Genomic DNA, 26,275 nt, shown 5'->3' with positions numbered 1-26,275 from the left:
CTGGAACCACCAAAGTGTCCCCAGTCAGATTTGTCAATGGAGACCCTGCCATCTGTGTGACAGTGTCAGGGAGGAGGACAGACGTCTGTTCCAGTTCTGGAATGTTGCTCTTCCGAAGCCTGACAATCCTGGACATGACGGCTAGGGAGGGTTCTATCTAGAATGTCAGCCTTTGCCCGAATGATGTGCTTTCCTGTCCTATCAGACTCTCTGGCCCTGTCTGTTTCTGTGATGATGTGTCTGTTCAGGTTAGAGGCAGATGTTCAAGATGTGCTTCTTGGGACTCTCTCTCTCTCTCTCTCTCTCTCTCAGGGCACCATAGTTACAGCTCTCATAACAATGCATTTACTCTTATACATTCAAAATTAGCCTACACTGTATTTTTATTTTTTTATTTAGGGGGTGGATCAGCTTTAATATTGCAAATAGATTGTGGCTTCTATCAATGTAATTGTCTGCATAATTTCCATATATATTATTTGAAATATATATACTGTATATATATTCCTTTATTTTCCCCTAACCCTACCACCCCTCGCCTAATTAGAGTGAATAATGGACAACAACACTTAGGCTTCTACTTCTAGCTTGTACATACTACATACAGTTGAAGTCGGAAGTTTACATACACTTAGGATGGAGTCAACCACTCCACAAATTTCTTGTTAACAAACTATAGTTTTGGCAAGTCGGTTAGGACATCTACTTCGTGCATGACACAAGTAATTTTTTCAACAATTGTTTACAGACAGATTATTTCACTTATAATTCACTGTATCACAATTCCAGTGGGTCAGAAGTTTACATACACTAAGTTGACTGTGCTTTTAAACAGCTTGGAAAATTCCAGAAAATGATGTCATGGCTTTATAAGCTTCTGATAGTCTAATTGACATCATTTGAGTCAATTGGAGGTGTACCTGTGGATGTATTCAAACTCAGTGCCTCTTTGCTTAAAGGAAGAAATACACAAGATGGGTTCAATAAATATATATATATTATATTTTAGACATTTATTTTTTTGAACAAATAAATAATTTCATATGAACACAAACAAAACAAACAATTAAATCTCGACCTCCATCCCTATATTGTCACAAAAATCACAATAAAAATCCAGTTCCACCCCTACCTCTTGATCCCACTGCACACACCTGCAGTGGAACCAGTGCTGGCAGAAGTCACAGCACACCCATGGCACCTCGGATCTACACTCCTGAGAGGAGCTTGCAGGTGGATCACGCTCCCCGCAGCGAGCACAGCAGGTGGTGTCTTCTTTTATAAAAAATAAAATAATAATACAAATTGATTAATATGGTTTTGCAAAATGTAGAAGTTCTTCAACAACTGATACAACTGAGAGAGCGAGAAAAACAGATTATGAAGTACCTGAGAGTGGTGCCATGGGTGGTGTGACAGATGTGACCGGTGTAGCTTTTCTCTTCCTTTTCTGTGCTGCAGTTTGAGAAAAAGTAGTGTTAGACAGAGCATGTTGCATGAAAACCCTTTTCAACTTTTTTACATCAATACCTCTGGAGGAAGCTGCAGAGGTTTTGGAGGAGGTGGAGATGACTTGAGGGCTGGTGCTATGTACTGTAGATATGTAAAGATATATATATATATTTTACATTGCTGTTTTATAAAACAGATAACAGTCATTTTTTCGTAATTTAACATGTGTTTACCTGTGGAGGTGGTGGTATTCAAATTGCAGGGGGCACCAGACGAGGCTGCTATGGTGGTGTGACCAGGGGAGACGGAGGAGGCAGTTGGTCCAGAGGAGGCTGTGTTGGTGGTGACAGACATGGGGGGTGGTGTGCATTGGGGTGGTGGTGGACAAAACCGCTGACGATGGCTTGGAGGAGCTGGTGTTTGTAATGGTGGGGTTGAGGGGCCGACGATGGTGTGGCCGGGAGAGCAGGCATGTGGCCTTCTTCTGCAGCTGGGGACTCCGGCGGCTTCTACAGGTGTTGCACACTGGGAGGCACTGGCAGTGGTGATGCAGCTGTCAGGAGTGGTTCCAGCAGGGGGTCCAGCAGAGGCGATGGCATCAATGGTCTCATCCATGGCAGCCCTCTCCTGTGCCCTCTGTGTTCTGAGGGCTGCCCGACGCTCTTTCTCCTCTGCCTCGGCCCTCTCCTTCTCACTCCTTCTCACCCCTCTCCTGCCACTGGCGCGTGTATTCCTCCCCGGTGAGGCATGTGGCGACCACAGGGAGTCTTCTGTATCGGTCCAGCCGATACTTCAGGACAGTAAGGATGTGCCCCAGGTCCTTCGCTATCAGCCCCCCCTCTATTAGGGGGTGCTCTTCTAGAGCTAGGGATGGGACTGGAGCAGCGGCTGGGACTGGAGCAGGGGCTGAGGGTCCTCCTGTGGTCGCTGGGGAGGAGGTGCTGCTGGTTCCAGTAGAGGCGGTGTTGGGACCCGGTAGGGTCCGAGACGGCATTAAACGGGACCCTTCAATGGCTGAAGGGTCAAAAGGGAAGAGGCCACACTTCTTAAACCCTTCCACCACATAGCGCATGTCCTTGCATCGCTGGTACGGGTAGCGGAATACTCTGGCAAATTCTGATTTGTTTACCATGTAGGAGTGGTCAAAATGGCTAAGGTCTCCAGCTACCTTGGAGAACTCAGCCTTTAAAGGGCCAAAGTATGCCACGTCCAGCGGCTGCAGGACATGGGTGCAGAAGTTTAACCCCTTCCCTTAGTGCCGCCGCGAGCACTTCCGGGTCCATGTGGCTCTTGTGCCCATCGAAGAGGAGAAGGAGATGGCGCTCTTTCACTGCATGCTTAATGAAGTGCTGAAACCACTTCCTGAACAGGTCCCCGTCAATGTAGCCACTCCTTGACCGTCCATACAAGGCTTGGGGGGGGGGCCTCCCAGTGTGTAGTGGCCACCGGGGAAACACTTGGGGTAGATGATAAACGGGGGGACGTCCTCCCCAGTTGCGTTGAAGCAGGCCAGCACTGTGATGTGCTCCTTGGTCCCCGGAGCCTGCTGGTACACGTGTTTTGCGCCCCGGGGAGCCAGCACTTTGTGCCTGCTCTGGTCGCTACGAAACCCAGACTCATCGCAGTTATAGATTTGTCTGGGTTTCTCTCTCAACCCACTCTCCTCCAAGTGCTTCTCATAAGAAGTGAAGAAGGTGTCCATCGTCGGACGTGTGGCACACTCAGCTCTCCCCCTATCCAGGGTGTCCGGGCTCCTCATGCTTAGGTTCTTGTGCCTCCTCCTGAACATTTCCCACCACCTCTTCCCCAGTGGTGGGATTGTTTCCCCTGGGTGCCAAAACCTACAATAGAATAGAATATATAATTGTCCATCCAGGATGAAAATGTTTGTTTTGGCATCACCATACACATCCACATTTACATCACACACATTAAGAACAGTCAGTCCACCAATCTACATACATAAACACATAGAACACCAAATACCTGCGTATTTTGTTGGCGTATTTCATCAGCCTCTGTCTGGTGAAGGGGAACCCATGGCTGGCGCAGTAGATACAGTACTGCACCAGAGACTTTTCATCCTCTGGTGCAAGCAATGTGGGTGGTCCACTGCGATAACCATGGGTCACCCGGCCACTCAGCCTGTCCGCCAGGGTCTGCCGAGGTACACCATGCACCTTGGTAGATAAGAAAATAACTGTTACTAGCAGATAAAATTCACATACACATGGTATACTCCTAAAAACAAAAGATGCCTAACCTTGGCAGCCTGGCGGATTGCCATCCCTGCCCCGCAGTCCTCCATGGCATGGAACATGTCCACCTCACTCCACTGCTTCCTCTTGACTTTCTCCATGCTGCAGTGGTAAATACATGTAGCTAAATAACTTGGCATACTATACACATTTTAGAAAGATAACTCAATCTGAATATGTATAAATATTTACATTTCAAAGCTAAGGCATTGAAAGGTGATGAAAGTTTTCACAATAACTGAAAGTGTACCCACGTTTTTTGTTTGATGTGAAAATTAGTGTCCCAATTAGTGTAATATTGATGCATACATTGTATCATTTGACTAAATACTGCCTCTATGTAGCTGTTGTAAGATGAAACATAGCCAACAGTAATAGGTGTCAAAAAGTTCAGGGTTCAAAGTTCCAAATACATTTTTGCAGATTGTGCAAAACGCCTCCGTCAGAGGACTCCAATTTTGATACGGTAAAGCTTGACAACATGCAGCTGTTTTCGTGATATGTATTATCTAACACTTACAATTTCTTTCCTTTTTGCTTACTTAGCAGTTCTATCAACATTTAGCAACTAAGATAGCAACATTAGAAAATCCGTTAGCTATATTTCAGAGGTAAAAAGTTGGATATTAAATTAGGTGTGGTCTGTCGCGCAGTCGAATTTTACAATATGCAGCGTGTTCCACAAAATGTGTACATATCACTTTTTTGAAAACTCTCAAAACCTAACTTAACTTACATAAATTGCACTGAAAATCGGTGGTCAGCTAGCTAAAAGGGTGTCGTTAGTCACAAAACTTACCGTTATTTTTCAGTCCATTTAAATGTTGAGCTCGAGGTGATTCAGTCCTCCAACCGCTAGAGCGTGTCCGAGGTTAGGGGGTGTCCGATGTTTGGGAAAAATTAGCTAGATAGTTGGATGACTAACCTAAGCTGGCTAGTGAGTTCTTGCTAGTTGGCTAGCTAGCCACCACTAATGTACGTATAGATGTAGTAATGTTAGGCTAATGTTAACTAACTGGCCTGGTGCATGGTTGCCCATGAAAGGAAGTGAGGCTAGCTAGCAAGCATTTTAGCCAGGTAGCCTAGGACAACAAAAACTAAAAGTGTGTATGACAGAGTCATAGATCGTTTAACCAACATGAAAGAGGAGGATGGCATTGGTGTTTCTTTTCAAATAGGGTGAGTCAACATGTTTTTCTACATAAATCAGTACCATGGACAGCCACATCATATTTAGCTTACACTGATTGGGCTAAATCGTTTTCGGTATCTTTTAGTTGTCACTGTATTAGACTAAGCATAGGTGATTAGATAATGTTGAAATGGTGCTGGAGTAGTGGAGGCAGCGCCTGTTTGTTTTGTGATTGTGGTAACTCTCTGTGGTTCTAAATCAATAGTTTAGTAGTCCGAAAATGTTGGAAACATTAAGTTGCTTGACAATGCTGTAGGTCATGTTTGTTACATGCAATATGTTTTGTGGACTTCACCAGTCAGATGTTGCTGTCTGGTTTTGTGATGAAACAAAGGTGTGGTTGAATTTATTCTGCAACTGTGTCTTCTCATTGTCTCGGCCTTAGGCCTATATATCACGGTGTCAAGGCATATGAACTAACAGGTTATAGAGCAAACAACACAATTATCACAACACAGGATGTACCATGGCTTATTTTTCCTGGCTTGGCTTCCCTGGTAATTTTACCCACACACCACTACTGGTAAACAAGGGATACAAAGTGCAGTGCATTCGGAAAGTATTCAGACCCCTTAAATTTTCCACATTTTGTTACGTTACAGCCTTATTCTAAAATTGATTAAATTAAAATGTTCCCCCATCTAGACACAATACCCAATAATGACAAAGCAAAAACAGGTTTTTAGAAATGTTTGCAAATGTGTTAAAAATAAAAAACATAAGTATATCACGTTTCAGGAGAAGACCCAGATGCAGACATTGTTGAAGTAACAAAAGTTTATTACAAAAACAGGGGGCAGGCAAATGACAGGTCAAGGGCAGGCAGAGGTCAGTAATCCAGATCAGAGTACAAAAGGTACAGAATGGCAGGCAGTGTCAGGGTCAGGGCAAGCAGAGGTCAATAATCCAGTGTGGTGTGACAAGGTACAGAACGGCAGACAGGCAGGCTCAGGGTCAGGGCAGGCAGAATGGTCAAAACCGGGAAAACTAGAAAACAGGAACTTGAAAAAGACAGGAGCAAGGGGAAAAAACGCTGGTAGGCTTGACGAAACAAAACGAACTGGCAACAGACAGAGAACACAGGTATAAATACACTGGGGATAATGGGGAAGATGGGTGACACCTTGGGTGTGACAGAACCCCCCCTCTAGGTGCGCCAACTGGCGTCCTACCTGGGCGCATACCTGGTTGACCGGGGTGCCGGTGTTGAAACTGGGTCCAGGATGTCCCTAGCGGGGACCCAGCACCTCTCCTCCGGGCCATAACCCTCCCAGTCAACCAGGTACTGGAATCCCCTGCCCTGAGATCGAACCTTCAGGAGACGCCTACCGGGGTGCCGGGGTCCAGTGGCGGTCTGCTTGGCGTCGATACCTGGAGGTGGTCCTGCTTCCCTATTCCCCAACTGAGTGCCGTCTCCAAGCACGAGGTGGGAAGGATGGTCTCGGATTCCAGGGGTGTAGCCGCAGGGCTATAGCGGCATGACAGCGCATCTGGCTTGACATTCTTGGATCCTGGTCGGTATGAGAGGGAGAAGTTGAACCTGGTGAAAAGCAGGGCCCACCTAGCTTGCCTGGAATTGAGACGCTTGGCTGTGCGGAGATATTCCAAGTTCTTGGGGTCTTTCCACACAATGAATAGATGTTCCACCCCCTCCAGACAGTGCCCCCACTCCTCCAACGCCATCTTCACCGCGAGAAGCTCACGATTCCCCATAGCGGCACAGGTCCTAATCCAGGCACTTGTCATCTCCCGTCTGGATTACTGCAACTCGCTGTTGGCTGGGCTCCCTGCCTGTGCCATTAAACCCCTACAACTCATCCATAATGCCGCAGCCCGTCTGGTGTTCAACCTTCCCAAGTTCTCTCACGTCACCCCCCTCCTCCGCACACTCCACTGGCTTCCAGTTGAAGCTCGCATCCGTTACAAGACCATGGTGCTTGCCTATGGAGCAGTGAGGGGAACGGCACCTCCGTACCTTCAGGCTCTGATCAGTCCCTACACCCAAACGAGGGCATTGCGTTCATCCACCTCTGGCCTGCTGGCTCCGCTTCCTCTGCGGAAGCATAGTTCCCGCTCAGCCCAGTCAAAACTGTTCGCTGCTCTGGCACCCCAATGGTGGAACAAGCTCCCTCACGACGCCAGGACAGCGGAGTCACTCACCACCTTCCGGAGACATTTGAAACCCCACCTCTTTAAGGAATACCTGGGATAGGATAAAGTAATCCTTCTACCCCCCCCCCCAAAAAAAAAAGACAAAGAAAAGAAAAAGATAAAAATATATATAAAAAATAATAATAATAATAATAATTGTAAAGTGGTGATCCCACTGGCTATAGGGTGAATGCACCAATTTGTAAGTCGCTCTGGATAAGAGCGTCTGCTAAATGACGTAAATGTAAATGTAAATGTGTTGAGGTGATGGGAGAAGAAGGCGCAGGGATGTAACTTGAGGTCCAGGACCGAACACTCCGACATCCGAAGCATCGGCCGCCACCACAAACTGGCGCGACGGGTCAGGATGAACCAAGATTGGAGCAGTGGTGAAACAGTGTTTGAGGTCCCGGAACGCCCGGTCAGCAGCTGGGGACCATGTGAACGGAGCCTTGGGAGAGGTGAGTGCAGACAGGGGTGAAGCCAGGGTGCTGTAACCCCGGATAAAGTGCTGATAAAAGTTGGCGAATGCCAGGAAACATTGCAGCTGCACTCTGGACATAGGCTGGGGCCAATCCACCACCGCTCTCATCTTCCCGGGATCCATCTGTACACTCCCTGCAGCAATGATGTAATCCAGGAAGGGGATGGTGGAGCGATGGAATTCGCATTTCTCCACTTTCACAAAAAGCTGGTTCTCCAGGAGGTGTTGGAGGACCTTTCGGACATGGAGCACGTGTTCTTGGGCGGAGCGGGAGAAGACGAGGATGTCGTCGAGGTAGACGGAGATGAACTGGTTCAACATGTCGCGGAGAACATCATTAACCAGGGCCTGGAACACAGCAGGAGCATTGGTAAGGCCAAATGGCATGACCAGATACTCGTAGTGACGCTGGTCGTGTTGAAGGCAGTCTTCCACTCGTCCCCCTTCCGTATCCGCACCAGGTGGTAGGCATTCCGTAGTTCCAGCTTGGAGAACATGTTGGCCCCCTGGAGTGGCTCGAAGGCCGAGGAGATTAGCTGTAGCAGGTAGCGGCTCTTCACCATGATGTCGTTGATGCCCCGGTAGTCGATGCACAGGCGCAGGGTTTTGTCCTTCTTCTCCGCAAAGAAGAACCCTGCACCACAGGGGAGGCAGAAGGACGGATGAACCTGGCAGCTCGGGAGTCCTCAATGTAGGTCTCCATAGCCTTGGTCTCCGGACCCGACAGCGAGTACAGTCGACCCTGGGGCGGAGTGGTGCCTGGGAGAAGTTCGATTCCGCAGTCGTAGGGTCAGTGCGGTGTAAGCGAAGAGGCCCGGGCCTTACTGAACACCTCCCGGAGGTCCTGGTACTCAGCGGGAATGGCGGAGAGGTCTGAGGCAACTTCCGAGCCCCCAGGAAGATGTCCCGGGGCAGGCTGCGCTGACTTCAGGCAATGAGCCTGGCAGAACAGGGTCCAGCCCATGATGGCACCAGTAGACCAGTCAATAAAGGGGTTGTGTCGCCAAGGAAAACCCAATACCACGGGAACCTGAGGAAACTTAATTAGCAGGAATTGGATCGTCTCACTGTGGTTCCCTGATACTCGTAGGTTGATGGGGGTGCTATTGTGGGTGACCCGGCCTATAGAGCGCCCGTCCAGTGCATTAACATACATGGGAATGGAGAGGGGCTGAGTGGGGATGCCCAGCTCGGACGCCAGGGTAGCGTCCATAAAGCTCTCATCGGCCCCAGAGTCGGTGAATACCCGGACAGATTTAAACTGGTTCCCCCACAGCAAGTTAGCATGAAAGGGGGTGCGAGTAAGGGAAGAGGAAAAGTTATCCTTATGGCCCACCAGAGTACTCGCTCCTTAGTGGACAGGTGGACACAAAATGACCAGGAGACCTGCAATACAGGAAACTCTTCGTGTGAAGCCTGTATTGCCGTTCGGCTGGAGACAGCCCAGCTCTGCCTAGTTGCATCGGCTCGGGAAGAGGTGAATCGGCAGACTTCGGAGACTCTCGGGGCAACTCGGGTAGCCTCGGGTTCTCTCGGCAACGGAGCCGTCGGGGACTTCCGGGATGCCTCGGAGGCGAGGTGGAACCGGACTTCCTCTCCTTTCTACGTTCCTGTAGTCGCCCATCGATCCAAATGGTCAAGGCGATTAGCGAGTTGAGATCCGTCGGTAGTTCCCGGGCTGCAAGCTCATCCTTTACTTCCTCCGATACTCCGTGCAGGAACGTGTCGAACAACGCTTCCGGGTTCCAGGCACACTCAGCTGCCAACGTTTAGCCAGTAAACTTGGGTGCTTGACTGCCGTTGAGGTCAGAACGCTCGGATCAACCCTACTCCTCGGCCAGAGCATTCAGTGTGCACTCTGAACGCTCCGAGAGCGAAGCGCTCTGAATTTACGAACGGACAATCTGACAATGCTCTGAATTTACGAACGCCCAGAGCACACTTTAACACTCCAGAGTGAATTTACGAACACACCAAAAACGGCTGCATTGGACCTTTAACAATTTTAAGGTGAGTAAATAAATTGACACATTTGACCTGACTTCATGGTTACAGCAAATGTTTATAGCTAGATAGTTGGATGGCTAAACTAACCTAAGCTGGCTAGCGAGTTATTGCTAGTTGGCTAGCTAGCCACCCCTAATGTATGTATAGATGTTGTAATGTTAGGCTAATGTTAACTAGCTGGCCTGGCGCATCATTGCCCATGAAAGGAATTCCACAATTTTACTTTTAAGAAGGCACACCTGTTAATTGAAATGCATTCCAAGTGACTACCTCATGAAGCTGGTTGAGAGAATGCCAAGAGTATGCAAAGCTTTCATCAAGGCAAAGGGTGGCTATTTGAAGAATCTCCAATATAAAATATATTTTGATTTGTTTAACACTTTTTTGGTTACTACATTATTCCTTATGTGTTATTTCATAGTTTTGATCTCTTTACTATTATTCTAGAATGTAAAAATAGTAAAAATAAAGAAAAACCCTTGAATTTTGTATTTATTTGTATTTCACCTTTATTTAACCAGATAAGCCAGTTGAGAACAAGTTCTCATTTACAACTGCGAATGAGTAGGTGTGTCCAAACTTTTGACTTGTACGGTGTATATATATATATACATACAGTGGGGAGAACAAGTATTTGATACACTGCCGATTTTGCAGGTTTTCCTACTTACAAAGCATGTAGAGGTCTGTCATTTTTATCATAGGTACACTTCAACTGTGAGAGACGGAATCTAAAACAAAAATCCAGAAAATCACATTGTATGATTTTTAAGTAATTAATTTGCATTTTATTGCATGACATAAGTATTTGATCACCTACCAACCAGTAAGAATTCCGGCTCTCACAGACCTGTTAGTTTTTCTTTAAGAAGCCCTCCTGTTCTCCACTCAATACCTGTATTAACTGCACCTGTTTGAACTCGTTACCTGTATAAAAGACACCTGTCCACACACTCAATCAAACAGACTCCAACCTCTCCACAATGGCCAAGACCAGAGAGCTGTGTAAGGACATCAGGGATAAAATTGTAGACCTGCACAAGGCTGGGATGGGTTAAAGGACAATAGGCAAGCAGCTTGGTGAGAAGGCAACAACTGTTGGCGCAATTATTAGAAAATGGAAGAAGTTCAAGATGACGGTCAATCACCCTCGGTCTGGGGCTCCATGCAAGATCTCACCTCGTGGGGCATCAATGATCATGAGGAAGGTGAGGGATCAGCCCAGAACTACACGGCAGGACCTGGTCAATGACCTGAAGAGAGCTGGGTCCACAGTCTCAAAGAAAACCATTAGTAACACACTACGCCGTCATGGATTAAAATCCTGCAGCGCACGCAAGGTCCCCCTGCTCAAGCCAGCGCATGCCCAGGCCCGTCTGAAGTTTTCCAATGACCATCTGGATGATTCAGAGGAGGAATGGGAGAAGGTCATGTGGTCTGATGAGACAAAAATAGAGCTTTTTGGTCTAAACTCCACTCACCGTGTTTGGAGGAAGAAGAAGGATGAGTACAACCCCAAGAACACCATCCCAACCGTCAAGCATGGAGGTGGAAACATCATTCTTTGGGGATGCTTTTCTGCAAAGGGGACAGGATGACTGCACCGTATTGAGGGAAGGATGGATGGGGCCATGTATTGCGAGATCTTGGCCAACAACCTCCTTTCCTCAGTAAGAGCATTGAAGATAGGTCGTGGCTGGGTCTTCCAGCATGACAACGACCCGAAACACACAGCCAGGGCAACTAAGGAGTGGCTCCGTAAGAAGCATTTCAAGGTCCTGGAGTGGCCTAGCCAGTCTCCAGACCTGAACCCAATAGAAAATATTTGGAGGGAGCTGAAAGTCTATATTGCCCAGCGACAGCCCCGAAACCTGAAGGATCTGGAGAAGGTCTGTATGGAGGAGTGGGCCAACCTCTCCATCCGGTTTGTTTCTACAGTGGGGGAAAAAAGTATTTAGTCAGCCACCAATTGTGCAAGTTCTCCCACTTAAAAAGATGAGAGAGGCCTGTAATTTTCATCATAGGTACACGTCAACTATGACAGACAAAATGAGAAAAAAAAATCCAGAAAATCACATTGTAGGATTTTTTATGAATTTATTTGCAAATTATGGTGGAAAATAAGTATTTGGTCAATAACAAAAGTTTCTCAATACTTTGTTATATACCCTTTGTTGGCAATGACACAGGTCAAACATTTTCTGTAAGTCTTCACAATGTTTTCACACACTGTTGCTGGTATTTTGGCCTATTCCTCCATGCAGATCTCCTCTAGAGCAGTGATGTTTTGGGGTTGTCGCTGGGCAACACGGACTTTCAACTCCCTCCAAAGATTTTCTATGGGGTTGAGATCTGGAGACTGGCTAGGCCACTCCAGGACCTTGAAATGCTTCTTACGAAGCCACTCCTTCGTTGCCCGGGCGGTGTGTTTGGGATCATTTTCATGCTGAAAGACCCAGCCACGTTTCATCTTCAATGCCCTTGCTGATGGAAGGAGGTTTTCACTCAAAATCTCACGATACATGGCCCCATTCATTCTTTCCTTTACACGGATCAGTCGTCCTGGTCCCTTTGCAGAAAAACAGCCCCAAAGCATGATGTTTCCACCCCCATGCTTCACAGTAGGTATGGTGTTCTTTGGATGCAACTCAGCATTCTTTGTCCTCCAAACACGACGAGTTGAGTTTTTACCAAAAAGTTATATTTTGGTTTAATCTGACCATATGACATTCTCCCAATCCTCTTCTGGATCTTCCAAATGCACTCTAGCAAACTTCAGACGGGCCTGGACATGTACTGGCTTAAGCAGGGGGACACGTCTGGCACTGCAGCATTTGAGTCCCTGGCGGCGTAGTGTGTTACTGATGGTAGGCGTTTGTTACTTTGGTCCCAGCTCTCTGCAGGTCATTCACTAGGTCCCTCCGTGTGGTTCTGGGATTTTTGCTCACCGTTCTTGTGATCATTTTGACCCCACGGGGTGAGATCTTGCGTGGAGCCCCAGATCGAGGGAGATTATCAGTGGTCTTGTATGTCTTCCATTTCCTAATAATTGCTCCCACAGTTTATTTCATCAAACGAAGAGGCTTACATATTGCAGATTCAGTCTTCCCAGCCTGGTGCAGGTCTACAATTTTGTTTCTGGTGTCCTTTGACAGCTCTTTGGTCTTGGCCATAGTGGAGTTTGGAGTGTGACTGTTTGAGGTTGTGGACAGGTGTCTTTTATACTGATAACAAGTTCAAACAGGTGCCATTAATACAGGTAACGAGTGGAGGACAGAGGAGCCTCTTAAAGAAGAAGTTACAGGTCTGTGAGAGCCAGAAATCTTGCTTGTTTTTAGGTGACCAAATACTTATTTTCCACCATAATTTGCAAATAAATTCATTAAAAATCCTACAATGTGATTTTCTGGAGAAAAAAAAATCTCAATTTGTCTGTCATAGTTGACGTGTACCTATGATGAAAATTACAGGCCTCTCTCATCTTTTTAAGTGGGAGAACTTGCACAATTGGTGGCTGACTAAATACTTTTTTCCCCCACTGTATATGCCATATCTTTCTAACTGTGCTCTTTCACAAAAGCTCTCAACCTATTACCTATATACTTATTATGGACACAGTATGCTTTACATTAGTTATCTTGAGGTTATTAGTTGTTGTTAATTGTTATAAGTCCCATCCTTCAACTCTATTCAACACCTCCCAGCTATCTCTTAACACCATCCATATTGGATTTCTATTTGCCATATATTTTTCAACTGTACTGTGATGTTTTACAAAAGTCCTGAACCCTTCTATTCTCATTGTTTCTACAGATTGTAAATAGAAAATAAACATTTTTGCTAAAAGTATTATTATATTATTGATCGATTGACTATGACTTTTTAGATCACCCAGTAGTGCTATCTGCAGGGTTAGCTCCAGGTAAATATTGCATCCTTTAGCCATTCCTGGAACTGTGTCCAAAAATAAGCTACAAATGGACAGTACCAAAGCAAATGATCAATTGATTCTGTCTCTTCGCAGCAAAATCTGCAGAGCTGGGAAGATTGTATCCCCCATATAAATAACATTCTATTGGTTGCAAGAATTTTGTATAATAATTTAAATTGAAACGTTCTAAGTTTTGAATCTGGCGTCGTTTGCGTATCAGTTCATAAACACTATGCCATGGAATCGGTACGTCAAAAATCTCTTCCCAACTATTTTGTAATCTATATGGGACAGCTGTCAATTCTTTGGTCCTTAAATGAAACTGGTATACTTTTTTATTTATCACAGGTTCCTTACTTTTTCCCCCTTCCACTTTCCTCTTCCATTTTTGCGGTAATGCTGCAATTATTTGGTTGTAATTTTGGGTAGAGCAGACATTTCCATATGTTTTTGTTAGCTGCATGTGCAACAACTCCACCAGTCCTACCTATGATATCATTTACGAAGATTATACGAAGATTTAAATGGTTTTTGATCAATTACTATATTTGATTTTAACCACAATATTTGTTGCATTATTTGTTCTGTCGTTGCTGGAGGATTAAATTGAAATTGCAACCAACTTTCTATGTCTTGTTTTATAAATAATGATATTTGGTAGATTATTTCCTTTTCAAATAACTGAAAGTGAGTGGTTGTAATCTGAATAAAGGGAAAAAGGCCATTCTTGAACATTGGGTGAGACAATCTTACTAATTTGCTAGAGAACCAGTTCGGATTTAAGTATAACTTTTGTATGCCTGAAGCTTTTAGTGATACGTCTAATGCTTTAATGTTTAATAATTTCTGTCCTCCGAATTCATATTCATTATATACGTAAATAGGCCCGTTTAATTTTGTCTGGCTTGCCGTTCCAAATAAATTTGAAATATTTTTTCTCAAATAATTTAAAAAACTGTTCGCTAGGTGTAGGCAAGACCATAAGCAAATAGGTAAACTGGGATAATACTAAAGAGTTAATCAGGGTGATTTTTCCACAAATTGACAGGTATTTACCTTTCCATGGTAGCAAGATCTTATCTATTTTTGCTAACTTTCTATTAAAATTTATTGGAGTGAGTTCATTTATTTCATTTGGAAACATGTATTCCGAGTATATCCACATCACCATCAGACCATTTTATTGGTAAACTGCATGGTAATGTAAAAATTGTATTTTTTAGTGATCCAATACGTAATATAGTACATTATCATAATTTGGTTGTAATCCAGAGAGGTTAGAAAAAATATATAGATCCTCTATGAGGCTGTGGAGGGATTCATGTTGTGGATTTAAAAGAAAACATGAATCATGAGCATACAATGTCACCTTTGTTTTTAAGCCCTGGATTTCTAATCCCTTGATATTATTGTTGGATCTGATTTTAATAGCTAACATTTCGATGGCCATAATAAATAGATATGCCAATAGTGGGCAACCTTGTTTCACTCCTCTTGACAGTTTAAAACTTTAGGAGAAATAGCCATTATTTACTATTTTACATTTTACTATACATGATTTTAACCCATTTTATAAGAGATTCTCCAAAATTGAAATGCTCCAGGCATTTATATATAAACCCCAGTCGTACTTTATCAAATGCCTTTTCAAAGTCTGCTATGAATAGCAGGTCTGGTTTCCCAGATTTTTCATAGTGTTCTATTGTTTCCAGTACTTGCCTTATATTATCTCCAATGTATCGTCCATGTAAAAACCTATCTGATTAAAATGAATAATGTCCGACAATACCTTTTTAATTCTATGCGCTATACATTTTGCTAGAATTTTTGCATCACAACGCTGAAGTGTAAGGGGCCTCCAATTTTGAATACGGACTGGATCTTTATATTTTCCACTTGTATCCTGTTTCAGTAATAATGAAGTGGAGTGTCTGATAATCTACCATTTACATAGGAGTGGTTAAAACATGCTTTTTTGATATCCTCTGAGTATATCAAAAAAGGTTTGGTATACCTCGACTGGTATGCCATCCAACCCTGGAGTTTTCCCGGACTTAAAGTCAATAATTTCATCCAGAAGTTCCTCCTCTGTAATTTCACCTTCACATGAGTTTTTCTGTATGGCTGTTAATTTCTCTTTGGTGTATGGGTCACTATTTGGTCCGTAAAGTTTAATGAGCCTTATCTGTTTATTGTCCAATAACATATGAAAAATAATCCATCTACCTTGCGGATCTGTTTGGACAATTTGCACATTCGGATCGAAATTACTGTTAATTAATATCATCACCCCTTTTGAGTTTCTTTGCCCATGGGAGAAGTACAGTGTCCTGAGGCAGCAAAGCATCCCCAAACCATCACACCACCACCACCATGCTTAACGATTACAAGCATACCCATAACAGGATGCATCCACCACTATGCTTGAAAATATGGAGAGTGGTACTCGGTAATGTATTGGATTTGCCCCAAACATTTTCTATTCAGGATAAAAAGTGAATTGCTTTGCCACATTTCTTGCAGTAATACTTTAGTGCCTTGTTGCAAACAGGATGCATGATTTGGATTTTTTTTATTTTGTACAGGCTTCCTTCTTTTCACTCTGTCAATTAGGTTAGTATTTTGGAGTAACTACAATGTTGTTGATCCATCCTCAGCTTTCTCCAATCACATCCATTAAACTCTGTAACTGTCACCATTGGCCTCATTGTGAAATCCCTGAGCAGTTTCCTTCCTCTCTGACAGTTAGGAAGGATGTCTTTATCTTTGTAGTGACTGGGTGTATTGATGTAATAACTTCACCATGCTTTTTTTGTTATTTTTACCAATCTACCAATAGGTGCCCTTCTTTGCGAGGTATTGGGAAATCTCCTTTGTGGTCTTTGTGGTTGAAATGTACTGCTCGACTGAGGGACCTTACAGATAATTGTATGTGTGGGGTACAGAGATGAGGTAGTCATTAATAAGTGATGTAAAACATTATTATTTCAAATTATTATTTGTCACTGTAGGCCAGTGACAAATTCTAAATGTAATCAATTTTAAATATTTAATCAATTGTAACATTACAAAATATGGAAAAAGTCAAGGGGTGTGAATATTTTCTGAAGTAATTGTAAATGAGATATTTCTGTATTTAATTTCAAAAAACATGTTTTCAATTTGTAATTATGGGGTATTGTGTGTAGATGTGTTAGAAAAAAATAAATGTAATCCATTTTGAATTCAGGTTGTAACACAACAAAATGTGGAATAAGACAAGGGTATGAATACTTCCTGAAGGCACTAAAATGTTATCATGTCTCAGGAGAGCTGACATTAAGCTCAGAGTTATGTAGGTAGCTAGCTAGGTTGCTTGAACGCTAGCTAGCTTTGAGTAAAATGAGGAGGTGGCTGGCTGGCTAGCTAACTAGCTATTTCATTGCAATTTAGACCCTGAAAGACAAACTCTTGACATCTGTTTTATGGATTACTGTCATGAATAGATCACAGACTAACACTTCAGCTCTGACCAACCATATCCAGAAAGACTGGAAAAATGTTAGATGTTTAAGCTGTGAACTCACAGGTAGGCCTAAAACACTGTCCATCTTGTCTATGAGTGTCTGTAAATGTTCACTGTCTTTCCCTCTCCCCCTTTTTCCAACCTTCGCTCTGTCTACCTCATCTCTCTGTGCATAGTCACTCTATTCAGAGATTAGTGACTACACCAATCACTTATTATTTTCAATTGGGTAAAAATACTATTCACCAATCAGTATTCTAAGCAGAGGTTCTTCACAGACATCCCATCAGTCCTTCTTTCATCATGCAGAGAAGTGTGCCCTGGACAGTGGGGAGGACAGACACCTCCCCCTCACTCCTGACTGGTGATGTCATGTCCTTGCTCTGTGCTTCAAAGATAAATACTTTTATGTAGCCTGTCAGGAGATCTGTGTGGCTTGACCTTCCTGTTGTGTGGGGTTGGGAAGCACGAGGGAAATGAATAACAGGTGATTAGGTGACTGACAGGCAGGATAACTGTGTCTCCATGGCAATGAGGTAGAGGTACAGCTGACGGAGACAGACAGACTGGTCTAAATACAGTGGCAGTACCACTCAGTACCCAGCGATCCATAGGAGGCCTCAAAGTCACAGGAGAGCAGCTCAATTGCAATTTGAGCCTCTTAAAATGGTCCCATCAGGAAAGCAGACGTTCAGAAGGTTTTTGGATGAGACTGTATGTTACATTATACAACAGGTGGGTCTAATCCTGAATGCTGATTGGTTAAAACTGCATTCCAGCCGGTGTCTATTCCACAAGTTACCACCGGCTAAATCTATGACGTTAAAATGCCTATTTACTCTGTTCCATCTGACTGCTCAATCCACTGTCTCATCAGCCCAGCCAGGCAATTTATAAACTTGATCTCCACTATAAAAAGCATCTAGACATTATCACATTTCTTTTAGACTAACATTTAGTTTTCAACAGCAGAGATTTGTATGAACCTTGCTGTCTGTCTCATTGTTTCAATATTCAAATTAGATCTCCAGCTGTCCCATAGTAATGAACGTGTCGGGACGAGACAGACAGGCAGGCAGCGTTTCTCAGCCAGTCTAAAAATCATGAATCAGCTGGCATAATTTCTATGGATATATACAAAGAAATGTCAATTGAAAACGGTCAAACGAAACAAAGTGCAGCTAGTTTGCAGACTTTCCAGCTTCAGTTTGAAGTGATTGTTATCTGTGTTGTTGGCTAGCTCCTCTGAACAAAAGTGTCCTGACAAGAGAGCACATTTTTTGTACCAGGCGAAATCGTGCCTCATTAGTGCATTGTTATTGATGTGTCCAAATAAATGTCACTAGAAAACAGCTTAAACAAATGCAAATACTGTTGTTACTATGGCTGCACTGTTTGACGTGACCGTAAGTTAGCCATAGTTGGCTAGCTAGCAAGCAAGGGATAAGAACGTTGCCAGCCAGTATGGCAATGGAACATTTAGAACGAATGACTGGGATAGATCCATAGATACAGAACAAAAAGACTGAACGACTGGGTCACGTCTCTGGCAACCGAACTGCTAGAACGAACGACCAGCCGGCTTGGGTAGCAACCCTAGATTTGTGTCGGGACTATATCTTGTGGAAGGATAAAATAGTATGAATAAATTAATCAAAATAACATTTTTAATGAAAATATGTCAATGATTTTTTGAATTGAAAATGCCCTTGAAGCCGGTGTTTGGAGGATATAGGGGCACGGTTTGCATTATCACTTAAGTAGATACGCATATTCAACTTGGCCTGCATGTGACTTTCTTGTGGTGGGATGGGATGTACAACCAGAATTACAACTGCCCTTTCAGTACAAGAGCATACTGTATCTATCAGATTGCTGCAATATCAATTAATTGTGCATCAGCACAAGTTTGCTTTAGAGCCCATACACTCAGAAGTCAAGGCTTAGTGGCAGTGTCAGACGGGTGCAGTTCCCAGTCCAGTCCCCACCGTGGTCACTGATTGGATAGGAGCTCTGTAGAGCCAACTGTGAGTTAGTGAGATTCAAATTCAACTCTCTTACTTGATCTCCGAGCCTCATGGCACACAAACCGCTATTTTCCCCCAGTGTTGTGTGCTGTTGCCAGGCAACTCCTGTGGCTAATGTCTGAGGGCTGGTCTGCAAAGGGAAGCAAAGTGGAGATTTAAGACATTAGAGATATCTAAATTAGGGCTCTGCGATGTTGTGGAGTCTTCTCAACCCCCACATGACCTTTTGCTGGAGCTGTCAAAGGTCTATGACAGTGCTGGAGCAAAAAGATGGTTCTATAAGGATTTAAAATACAATCATTGACTTGAGTAGTGTTAAAAGATAACATTTAGAACTACTGAATAGTAGCAGCAGAGTACTCAAGACAGAATTAATGGGCATTATGGGATTTGCCTGCATAACTCCATGTAAATCAGCTTGTGATTTCACATAAATCTCCCCTTGACATCAATGCAAAGTTTGTGCATCTCAAGTTTGGTTGACATGACATAAGCTGATCACAGGAGACTTTGTCACTTTCCCCTGTCATTTGGCAAGGCTTTCCCTCTCTGTGTGATGCTAGCGTAACTCTACCTTGCTTTAGCTGTGTCGCTAATCCCCTGATTTTCTGCCCAACTCTTCTCAGCTTCTCTTTAGCCTCACTCAGAGGGGAGCAACCTGGGATGTTATAACCGATAACTCACAACTGAGTTGCCATGGAAACCACCAAGGGGACCCGAACACCAGGCTCAGCTCGGCCTATTGAGCCAGTGAGCTAATTACAAAGTCAATGACATTTGGTAACATTGCAAGTGGGGAAGCTTGGCTGTGAGACAGGAGCCCGTAACTCCGTGATGATGCTGCAGTTTGGGCCGACCAACACCAGGGGGGAATAGAGGGTTGTGATGTGCGCGTTGGGAGTGAGTAGTATTTTTCAAATTCACTACACCACAATTTCACAAGTAGCTACCATAGCAAGCAACTATGCCATTATAGAAAAGCTGTACCTGTCTGAATTACTTGTATTATTATTATTTTGAGGTTGTACAGAATTATTCATTTTCATTTTAACCTTGGTTTTATTGAACAATTAACTTCCGTAGAATCAAGTGGAAATTGTCATTTTCAAAGCGGAGAAAAGGGGACAGAGATGTGCATCCAGAAGAGATGGAAGTAGCACTACAAAAACAAACAGGATGAGACCTTGTGTCACAACCCTTTGCCCAAAGCCTCATGCTTTTTCATTTGTCTCTTCAAGACCTGTACCATCCATTTAAAACAACCTTGAAATATTTCAACAATGTGGCTGGATAGAACGCAAGTCATTATTCTCCAGTCATGAAACATTGATTGCAACAATAACATTCCTACCTATTAACGTGTTCTCTAATGCGGCATACATTATCAGTCTTTTGAGGGTTGCCTGGTAGACTATTTCATGTTTTTCCTTTAGTGATATTGTTCAATAGATAAAGACCCTACCAGCCCCTGTGAAAAAAGCTTTGCAACAGCATTGTCAAATTGAGGGAGTGCGTACAGACAGTAACTTAATATACTTTATGAGATCAGCAGTTACATAACAAAGACTTTGTTTGGCATTGGGGAGAGGTTTTTAATTAGTTCTCTTCTAAGCGATCGGCTATCAGTTTTAATAGTTTTGAAGCCCCCGTCACAGAATCTACAACTGCAGTAAAACTAGATGAAGCGCAACACAGAAATCAATATCAATTCAGTGCGCATACTAAGGCTTTTGAGTTGACAGCACACTCTGCAAATGTGTATTCAGGGGGTGCGCCAAAGTGATAATTTTATGCCACACAATTTAAAATTAACTTTTTGTGACTGTGAATAGCACAGGAAGACAGGATTTAATTTGGTTGCAATTATAATGTCAATGTGAGGTTTGACCTAACAGAGTGCCTGGTACCTGCATGGGTTTCTAATTCACTCTGTCTGCAGGACACTGTGACTGTGATTTTAGAGGACCACTGAGCCCTCCAGAGACTCAGGCTGGCATTTTAGTAAGGGCCTCCATCACCCTCCTTTAGGGGTCCCAGAGGCCCTTTCACAGACATAGTTCCCATTGTTATCAAGTTGTTGCACTGTCTTTCTGAAGATAGGGTTGTCACTGTATCCAAAGATTTAGGACATGCTCTAGGGCAGGGGTGTTCAAACATACGGCCTGAGGGAGTCCAATCTGGCCCATGGGTGGCTTGAGTAAAAATGTATTAACAAGTATTATTTTTTTTGTGGGGGGGGGGGGGGAACTGTGTAGAAATAATAATGGACCTACATTAATAGAGTTTCTTGACTGTGTCCAGATTGCTAATAATCACCTAAATAAAAGCTAGACAGTCAGGGAGCTTCGGAAATGCCAAAAACGATGGATAGAGGACTGCCAGGGTTGTGGGTTCGATTCCCACGGGGGGCCAGTATAAAAAAAGATGTATTCACCAACTGTAAGTCGCTCTGGATAAGAGCGTCTGCTAAATGACTAAAATGTAAATGTAAATGTATAACACAAATAATAAACTATGTTGACAGTAAGGAAATATAACCAACTTTCAGTTCGGCCCTCCGGACCTCGTTGAAGATCGAATGACCCTCCCGGGGGAAAAATGAGTTTGACACCCCTACTCTAGTGGGTTGCTTCTTTGTTGGTGTAATTCTGAACTAGATATTTGTTTATTTTAAAGGCCCAGTACAGTCAAAAACGATATGTTCCTGTTTTATATATATTTCCACACTATGAGGTTGGAATAATACTGTGAAATTGTGAAAATTATGATAATTCCCATTTAGTGTAAGAGCTGTTTGAAAACACCACCTGATATTTCGGACTGTTTTGGTGGGATGGAGTTTTGTCCTGCTTGGTTAGTAGACCAATAAAGAGTTCCAAACCGCTCTGCCAATAACAGTTCGTTTTCAGTTTTCCCCTCCCCACTCAGACCACTCCCAGACAGTCCTAGCAAAAAATGATTGCTTTAGAAATTGATCTTTGCATTTTAATTGAAAACAATCACAGTAAGGGACTTAATTGTTACCCAGAAATTATTTGATATTGCGCTAAAAACGGCTACATTGAACCTTTAAGGCCCCCTTGAGAATAATGAAGTAAGCTAATAAGCACATCTAATAATGGATTGTAAACAACTGTAACTCATTACTGTATTAGACATTGCGGAAAAACCTTCCATGTTCTTCCTTCATCTAGTGTAGACTGAGTCATCTAGCCTCTTCCATTGACTCAAAACAGACTGTACATCCCATGGTATACAACCACCAGCTCACATTGGAAAGAAGACAACCAAAGCAAGAAGTGAAGTGCGACGCTACAAGTTCCGTTCTCCTCTAAACCAATATGTCATCGGGTGCTCAGCCTCAGAAGGGTTGATCAGCCCCTCCGATCATGGCTCCTGCTCCGCTCTCGCCTCACACACCGTGGATTCTGGGGGATTAGGGGGGGGCTAGTGAGCGAGTTTGTCAGAATGGCGATAAGTGTGGCCGCCTGGGCCTATGTAGTTCCATCATCCTGACAGTGTCTGAGGCGCCCATTGATCTCAGCTCTAACAAAGGAGACAGGAGGGCCCTCTGGCGGAGCTGCACTGCTGAGAGACTCCATTCGGAGTGGCTGAGGATGTAGCGCAGCTCACCCAGTGGGCCTGGTCAGAAGAATTGCCTTGATTTGTCCACGCACAGGGAGCGTATTCTTATGAAGAGATTCCTAGGTAGGTGTGTGTGTGTGTGCGTGCATGCATGCATTCTTGTGCGTGTGTGTGTGTGGTTGCCTGTGCACAATAATGTTCTTTGTTTGAGCATGCCTGAGATCAAGTGTGTACAATGTATTAGCATGAACAGTGTAAGGACATGCAAACATACCACTCCTCTGAAAAGATTCTCATGAATTACACTATATACGCAGGCTTTCATACCACACTCTAAAAAATGCCTTAGTTGGGTTGTTTTCTTCTTAATGATGCTAGGTTATTGGTGCTGGGTTATTCATATATGACACAGCAGATCAGAAGGCTGGCGGTGTAGTTTAGTATAGGGGCGTGGCTTTCAGATATTTATTTTTGGCCACCCTTGACAGTAAATGTCACTCCTGTTCATCTGTTCGGTTGTATAGTTATCACAAGTTTAGATTGAACATTTACATTTTTGTAGCTTCAATGAGGCTTAAAGAAGTTTGAGTTCCCTAAAAGCCTACGCAAATCCCATTGTTGGGATAGATACCACCTTATTATAATATGTAATAAATAATCTTAATATTCTACAATGTGAAAAATTCATAAATGAAATGTGCAGTATGTGAACATGATGAACAGACATTTACTCTCACAGGTGGACAATCTGGAAGCCAAGCCCCTAATAAGCCACACCTCCTGTAAATAACCTAAGGATTGCATTAAAAAAGAACAAGCTGCTACATGAAAGTAAAAAATACCCAACTGATGGTTAAATTAACCCATGTTTGGGTAATCCCAACAACCGGGTTATTCAAACAACCCAACTGACTGGTTCAAAATAACCCAGCATGTGTTCTGTCCAATATTTACCCAGTGCTGGGTTAGCAAATAAGTATTTTTTAGAGTGCATGACGAATTGTCATGCCATACACAACACACTGTCACTGTAGATGTACAGAACCATGGTGGACCTGGTTATGGTGTTCAAAGACTTAAAGCGCAACAGACTGGTAGAGTCTATTTAAAGGCCCAGTGCAGTCAAAGTTTAAAAAATGCTGCGTTTTGTATCATATTGTACAACAGCTGATGAAACTAACACTGTAAAAGTGTGACCAGATTTGATCGGTGTTATTTACTGATAGTTGCTGGTACAATACAATCTACACAGGACCTTCTAATCAGCAGGTTTGCATGGGTGGTAGTTTCGGCTTTCCTTGGTGACGACACCATGCGAAAAATTGGTTAATAGACCAATAACAAAGAAAATTCCAAACCTCTCTGCCAATGACAGCTAGTGTTTAGTTTTCCCCTCGCCACTCAGACTACTCCCAGACAGTCCCAGCAAAATTCTTGCTAAAAAAGCTATTTTCGACCATTTTAATGGAAATCTATTACAGAAATGATTACCCAGAAATAATTTGATTGATATAAAAACTGCAGGGCCTTCAATATTCAGAGGTGTTACCCATTGGGATGAGTATTCCGAGGACGGGGAAGAAAAAAATTGACACACTCCACGGAGTTGTTAATTTAGAGGCCAAAACAAAAGTAATCAGGCGTTATAATCGATTAAAGACATCTGTATCGATTGTGCCCAGGCCCCGCCGAGCAGACAGAGGACTTCACACCACCCGGGTGCTGGGGCAGGCAGACAGGGAGAGAAAACACTGTTTCACACAGGGACGGTACACTCTTAAAAAAAGGTTTCCAGAAGGGTTATTTGGCTGTCCCCATAAGAGAACCATTTTTGGTTCCAAGTAGAACCCTCTGTGGAACCAAAAATGTTTCTTCAAAGAGTTTGCCATATACTCTTGGAAAATAAGGTGCTATCTAGAACCTAAAAGGGTTTTTCCGCTGTCCTCATAGGAGAAGTGGAGGGGTGAGGAGGTAGCCTGATAGAAAATGAACACAGACAAATTCTCCTGTCACAACAGGCTTTGTGGAGAGCTGTGAGGTGGCTAGCTTACTATATCTAGCGCGTTCTCGTGGCCCATGGTGGGCCCAGACGAGTGATGTAGCAGCCACCGCAGGCGAGCGTGTTAGAATGCAGAGGGGTAAAATGAAGAGACACTCAAGGGTGTTGGACGGCCTGATGAGGCCTGTCAGAGGACGAGGAGGAGAGGGGGGTGGAGGTCTCAGCCTCTAGAGCAGGGGGGTAGGTGGGACGCTGAACGGAAGCTGAATCTCAATCCACTGCGCCGCCATCACTGTCATCATAAAAATCGTGGCGGCAATAAAAGGGTCTGACACTTTAAAGAGGTGACAATTTTACTGCCTTTTGTATTGCAGTCCTCTGCAGGTGCTCCAGTCTGCAGCTGTGTAGCCGGAGGGTCTTCGCTCAATCTGTCTCTGAATAGGAAGATTCAATTTGTTCTCTGTTCACACATTTCCCTGGAATACCTAAAGTCATTTATGAATCCTCTGTGACAGTTGACTGGCTGGTCTTGTATTCATTCCTCCTCTCAAGGAGTAAAACATTAAGACATGAGAAGTCAGACAGCCGTTCCTAGAATTCCCTTCCTTCCAACTCCAACTGTACATTTCCATAGAAAATCCTGTAATATCCCCATGAGTGATCTAAACACCAGTCTCTTCTTAATCAGCAGCACCAATCGTTTTCTTTGTGTCGCTCTGTGTCATCCAAAAGGATAATCTGCTGTTTTCTCTCTCTCTGTTAACCTATAATGGGATTTCAGCATTAAAACTCATTGACTCTCTGTCCTACTTTCAGTGTAATGTGTGTGGTAACAAATAAGCTGTAGACTCCTTTCAGTAGGCCTAAAGCTGGGCTCTCCCACCACTCCCTCTTCTAATCCTCCTCTGGTTGATTAGTGCAGTGCAGAAGTGATTCACAGCTGTAGATCTCCCGCTAATTACGTTTTGAGAGAGAGAGAGAGAAGGGGAGAGAGAGAATTCAATATAATGAAACGTTAGTTATCCTTTTTAGATAAAACTATAAAACTATAGTTACCAAATACCTGATTAAAACACACAGTTTTGCAATGAAGGTTTACAGTAGTCTCAACAGCACTCTCTGGGGTAGCACCATGGTGTAGCCGGACCAGAGGACAGCTATTTCCCGTCCTCCTCTGGGTACATTGACTTCAATACAAAACCTAGGAGGCTCGTAGGCCTTACCCTCTTCCATAGACCTACATGGTAATTATGACCACTTCCGTAGGACGTCCTTCAACCAATCAAAGCTTTTGCAAAATGAACTGACATGTTGTCCATCCAATCATAGGATTAGGATCAGAGAACGAACCTAGTATGGTGTATTGAGGTTGTGCCACAGAGTATTATGGAGGTTCAATGTGTTGAGAAGCTTGGTGAGCATTTTTTGGATATTATTAAATTCAAATTAGTTTATTCAAAATATACAGGAGACAGAGGAGGTTTTCTTGGTTTTATAACAATTTTTGTGTTGAGTTTGTGCAATTTATTTCAATTTGCCTTGCTAACTTTAGTATCAAGCAGCTAGCTAACGTTAGCTTTACTTGCTGAGCATATGGAAGTTCCTACTGTCTTTTCTGGGATGTCGAAATCAATTCAGAATGATTTGATCGCTTCCATCGCATCATCCATTAAATGTGAGATTA

Source organism: Coregonus lavaretus (genome assembly GCF_964263955.1).
Source record: "Coregonus lavaretus genome assembly, chromosome: 1".
Lineage (NCBI taxonomy): Eukaryota > Metazoa > Chordata > Actinopteri > Salmoniformes > Salmonidae > Coregonus > Coregonus lavaretus.
The sequence above is the reverse complement of the archived record's forward strand: the minus strand, read 5'-3'. Positions refer to the sequence as shown.